This window comes from Micropterus salmoides, unplaced genomic scaffold (assembly GCF_014851395.1).
Source record: "Micropterus salmoides isolate LMB-PRFRI ecotype aquatic unplaced genomic scaffold, ASM1485139v1 Ms_hic_scaffold_9, whole genome shotgun sequence".
In the NCBI taxonomy this organism is placed as follows: domain Eukaryota; kingdom Metazoa; phylum Chordata; class Actinopteri; order Centrarchiformes; family Centrarchidae; genus Micropterus; species Micropterus salmoides.
Window position 1 is genome coordinate 28,862,419 of NW_024044681.1, and position 6,000 is coordinate 28,868,418.

At 36.5% G+C, this 6,000-nt stretch overlaps 1 protein-coding gene across 1 annotated transcript in view; it reads right to left on the bottom strand.

The window, feature by feature from the left end:
• The window catches only part of pcdh1a (protocadherin 1a), an 86,935-nt gene extending 85,079 nt beyond the window's left edge, over positions 1-1,856 (bottom strand). Inside the window, exon 1 of the mRNA XM_038709577.1 lies at positions 1,277-1,856. The gene's annotated coding sequence lies outside the window, so the exon portion shown is untranslated. The remainder of the gene's footprint in view (positions 1-1,276) is intronic.
• Positions 1,857-6,000: the final 4,144 nt, after the last annotated feature.

Below are 6,000 nucleotides of genomic sequence, written 5' to 3' on the forward strand. Positions count from 1 at the left end.
AGGGAACTGAACCGACAGCTTATCCGTTTGCCCTGTATTCATAATTGTATATGAAGATACAGTAAATAGATGTATTTACTATGTACATGTTTTTTTTACACTTGCTTTGGCAATGTCTGTTTCCCATGCCAATAAAAGTCCCATGGAATTGAATAGATAGATAGATAGATAGATAGATAGATAGATTGATAGATAGATTGATAGATTGATAGATAAATAGATAGAACTTGTTCACAAGAATTACTAGCAGGACCAATTAAGTCTGTCTTTTGCCAAACTCCAATCTCACACAACTGCTTCATAATCAACTGACTTAGTTCATCACATCCATCAGGTTTATGTCTAATAGACATAATATGGGATATGGGGTAAAACTTGGTTACAGGCCTGTTTTGATCAGGTCTGTTTTGACGGCCTTGTAGCCTACAGTATGTGTGGGAACTTAGACCGACATCACTATGTGAAGCAGACTATTAAAATGTGCCTGGTGGTCGGTGGAGTGGCGAGAAACAACACCCCAGACTCCTACCAGAGAGCACAGGAGATTACCCGTGCGGATGCGCTGATCAAAGATCCCCCCTCCAAATATATGCACGAATGTCTCCATAGGAAAACAGCGCATTAGTTAGGCTACTAACATGGACGGCTATACACCAGAATTATTTGGTCGAGTAAACAGCTTAAAAGAAAGAGTCACTAATAAAGATAATTAGTGCGATGTTTGCAGCTAGAATCCACGAAATGGCGAGAGTGATACAAATGGATCACGTTTTCTGCTTCACATAATCATAATGGTGTAATAAAATGCAATTAGCCGATCGTCACTACAGATTAGGTTGAAGCGTATGTACTCATATTGTAAGTGAAGTGCAATGATAACCAGACTTTATGACTTTAATGCCATTACTCACGGGCCTTGGACTTCTAGTCTACTCGGATTTGTTTTAATTGCAGTGCATCGTCCAATCAATCATGCAGCGCGTCATTTTTGTGGGAGACATATCTACACAGCTACCTTTCTCTCGCTGTGTCCTATCAACCTGTAACACCGAGCCGCTGCTGTGTCGGCGCGTCTATTGTGTGCGAGTGCACCGCGGACAACTTGTTGTATAAACGGTCTATTTGGAACACGGCCTGCGTTTTTAGACATCACTTCAGACAAGTCAGAAATGTCTTTTAAAGAAACTTCATTCGAATCGCAACACAAATCTCCAACAATGTCGAAAAAGCACAAACAACTTTCTCGGTTCATTTTGCAGTCATTTCAGTAGCCTACCTGAGCCAGAGACTTCTCTATGAGCGCTTGCAGCGTAGCCAAACCGTCCGCAGCTGATATGTCCGCCGGTGATCCCAGAGGCAGGTGTCTAACCCTCAAACCTCCGTCACAGTGCTGACATAAAAAGAACTTCAGCAGCCACAAAATCCATTCATAGCATTTAGAACTTTCCGCATCAGAAATGAGGATCCTGTGTCCACCGTCGTCCGGCAGTCTTGCAGAACTGATAACAGATTTCTGTCGCTGAAAATATTACAAATTATGACCTGTTTGTGTTTGATTATTTTATGATAGAGCTGGGAAACGGAGAGTCTCACTCCATGGCCTACTGTGTGCCATTTCCAGTCCTTAACAACTGATCCCTGCCAAGATATGCACTCGTTGGCGCATCCCTTCGGTCCAAGTTTCTCGAGCGCTTCCCCTGATATAAGTACCCTGGAGCGCGCTCTAAGGACGCACAGGATGTCTAAACGATGGCAACACAAATGTCATTTTTGCAACGTTAGACGGAATAGCTAAACGGTCCTAAAAAACAAGCCTATCTGAAGCATTTCCAGAGAGCAAGTGGTGAGATACTGTGGGTAGGTTAGTTGCTCCCCTCTCTCCCTCTCCCTTTTTCTCTCTCTACTCATCAGAGCGTGGGAGGAGGTGGGGCTCCCATCCACCGCAGCACACAGCAACTTCACACTCAGCATCACATTATGCCTGGGCTGCCTACCAGGAAATTGTGTGATTCCTACAGTTTAAGAAGAGCTCATCAAACTGGGTCACCTCAAAAAGCCGAATGCACCCTATTAAATAAGCGTATCATGAAGTCACTGTGCCTGGCTTGTAATCATTTTATTCGACGATCGGTGCTTCTGTTGACATAAAATGCAGTGATCTATATACACACACACACACACACACACTTATATATACATATATATATATATATATATATATATGTAACAGGTAGCCTTCACCACAGTTTACTTGTTGATATTCATCCCATGTAGTAAAATGAATGGCCTAAAATGGAAGCTGCTTGGCCACAATTTATTCATTTGGCGCCACCCTCAGGCAGTTATAATAAAGAAAGGAAATAATATAGTCCTGTGCATCAGCTGAGGAAATTAGGAGGGATTGACTGTTAACATTGCTTTATGTTGGAATAATGCATATTGTAGTGTTGGTTTCTTGTCAGTGAAAACAATGACTATCACTTGAACAGGAAAAAAAGGTCACTTTGTTGGTGTATATTGGAATAAACGTATGTCTGACATCATGTGTTAAAACCGCAGCAGACGTAATTAAAAAAACAAAACAATGCTTTTGCTCAGGGCTATAAATCAGCATTGCTCAGCAGGGAGCGAAATCCACCCCGCCACAGTTATTCTCTTTCCTTTCTTCCCAAACACTGATGCCAGTGATCATAACTGCTTAAGCAATAAGCAATGGACCAGGAGCAATGAGTCAAACACAGCTTTTGTCACAAAGGATAGCCTTAAACAACGTCCTCTGGAGAAAACTTGATTTCATATCTTCCCAAGCCATTCTGAGGCAAGAGTTTATCAGAGTGTTTCCAGTGTGTGATCCTTTACTCCTCCCCCATCTCTCATTAGCTGCAAACACACAGCTGTTGGGTTACCTCTCCAGGGCGCCCATTACTTGCTGCCACTCAGGCTTGCGGTGTCCCTGAGCCAATCATATTAGAGCTCCCGCCCACGCACTGCCACTGCTATGCTGCTCTTCACCAGTCATACTAATAACGTTTAAGTATTTTCACAGGTGGCCCATAAGTTGTCTAAGAAGAGAGCAGGCAGAAAGAGATGAAGAAAAAGGAACGGAATTCAACACATAGATGTTTACCAAGAAAAGGCTAAATCAAAGAGTTTGAGTGAATCAGAGTTCCAATAGGGAGCAACCAACCCCTTTGAATCAAATCATTCTATTTCATTTAAATGTTTTAAAGCCTCACTTAAAAGGAGGCTTTATGTGATTGCAAGAAATTTAAATTCATGTTTCTTGTCATTAAGCAGAAATGAAGTTTGATGATGTCTTGCTGTTTAATTAAATGTTTTGTCTCAATCTGTTTTTAGTAATTAATCACATAAATCAAAATAGAAATTTAAGACAGTGTTTCAGTGTTTAATTATACTTTGTCTAACTACATGTATCGTCAATGTATTAATGTTCAAGTCAGAGGGTCTTCATCAGGTACGTGGCATTCATATAATTTATTGAAATTCATGCATATCTTAAACCAAACATCAGACAGAGTGAGGCCACGATTCAACAGTGGTATTGTCCGTTTCAGGTATAAGTGTGTGGGCTGTAATACTGCTTCATTTGATGTCTTATTAGTCAGTTTAAAGAGCGCATGGCTGTTTGATTCCCAGTCACCTTTCCTGGTGGCCATATTTGAATAATAGAGAGGTAAAACGAGGACAAGGCAAGAGTAATATGTGCATCAGAACAAAGGCAGAGACTGCCCTCAAACTCTCCCAAATTCCCCAAAAGAGCCTTGCATGCCCACAATGCAGTATCTGGCCAACACACCGTCTGTGGCTAGTGCCCTGAATATTACAACCTCACACTTTGATGAGGATATGATTTTTTCAAAATAAATGCATTTGAAAAGCATCAACTAAGTGTTTGGCAAGTGTTTCTTAAAAAATATGTTTTTGAGATCCATCTCCATTTACGACCATTGATGCTGAAAACGTTGAAGCTTAGCATGCTTGAATAATCTGTAGGGAAACAGAATGTTTTAATTCTAAGCTCGTGGTTTGTTTGCTACTGCGGCACACAACAACACAGTGTGTGAATGTGATCTGTATACATTTACATCTATTCTCTTATCACATACCACACCTGGAGCACTTTTCCTCCCCCCACAAACACACACTTTAACTGGAGGTGTATATTCAGAGAAATGCCAAAATCAGGCACTACAACAGACAAATGCAAAGACACATGAACACACAACACAAACAGGGATACATCTAAAGACAGAAAAATCAGGTAGAAGAAAACTGATATAAAAAAAACTGCAACAAAAGTTGTTGGTACATTTGAAGAGTAAATCTACAATGAATGAAAAATGGGCAAAAAATGTTGTTGGCACTTTAGGTACAAATGTTAAAGGATGCTGTACCTTTTGGCACATCTACGAAAAAAATAGACAGCTAAAAGTAATGATAAACAGTTAAAATAGACAGCTAAAAGTAATCTTTAACAGTTAAAATAGACAGCTAAAAGTAATCTTTAACAGTTAAAATAGACAACAGTTAAAATAGACAGCTAAAAGTAATCTTTAACAGTTAAAATAGACAGCTAAAAGTAATCTTTAACAGTTAAAATAGACAGCTAAACGTATTGATAAACAGTTAAAATAGACAGCTAAAAGTAATCTTTAACAGTTAAAATAGACAGCTAAAAGTAATCTTTAACAGTTAAAATAGACAGCTAAAAGTAATCTTTAACAGTTAAAATAGACAACAGTTAAAATAGACAGCTAAAAGTAATCTTTAACAGTTAAAATAGACAACAGTTAAAATAGACAGCTAAAAGTATTGATAAACAGTTAAAATAGACAGCTAAAAGTAATCTTTAACAGTTAAAATAGACAGCTAAAAGTAATCTTTAACAGTTAAAATAGACAGCTAAAAGTAATGATAAACAGTTAAAATAGACAACAGTTAAAATAGACAGCTAAAAGTAATCTTTAACAGTTAAAATAGACAGCTAAAAGTAATCTTTAACAGTTAAAATAGACAACAGTTAAAATAGACAGCTAAAAGTATTGATAAACAGTTAAAATAGACAGCTAAAAGTAATCTTTAACAGTTAAAATAGACAGCTAAAAGTAATGATAAACAGTTAAAATAGACAGCTAAAAGTAATCTTTAACAGTTAAAATAGACAGCTAAAAGTAATCTTTAACAGTTAAAATAGACAGCTAAAAGTAATGATAAACAGTTAAAATAGACAACAGTTAAAATAGACAGCTAAAAGTAATCTTTAACAGTTAAAATAGACAGCTAAAAGTAATCTTTAACAGTTAAAATAGACAACAGTTAAAATAGACAGCTAAAAGTATTGATAAACAGTTAAAATAGACAGCTAAAAGTAATCTTTAACAGTTAAAATAGACAGCTAAAAGTAATGATAAACAGTTAAAATAGACAGCTAAAAGTATTGATAAACAGTTAAAATAGACAGCTAAAAGTAATGATAAACAGTTAAAATAGACAACAGTTAAAATAGACAGCTAAAAGTATTGATAACAGTTAAAATAGACAGCTAAAAGTAATCTTTAACAGTTAAAATAGACAGCTAAAAGTAATGATAAACAGTTAAAATAGACAGCTAAAAGTAATCTTTAACAGTTAAAATAGACAGCTAAAAGTAATGATAAACAGTTAAAATAGACAACAGTTAAAATAGACAGCTAAAAGTAATGATAACAGTTAAAATAGTTAAAAGTAATGGACAGATAGTTGTAATAGACAGCTAAAAGTATTGATAAACAGTTAAAATAGACAGCTAAAAGTAATCTTTAACAGTTAAAATAGACAGCTAAAAGTAATGATAAACAGTTAAAATAGACAACAGTTAAAATAGACAGCTAAAAGTAATCTTTAACAGTTAAAATAGACAGCTAAAAGTAATGATAAACAGTTAAAATAGACAACAGTTAAAATAGACAGCTAAAAGTAATGATAAACAGTTAAAATAGT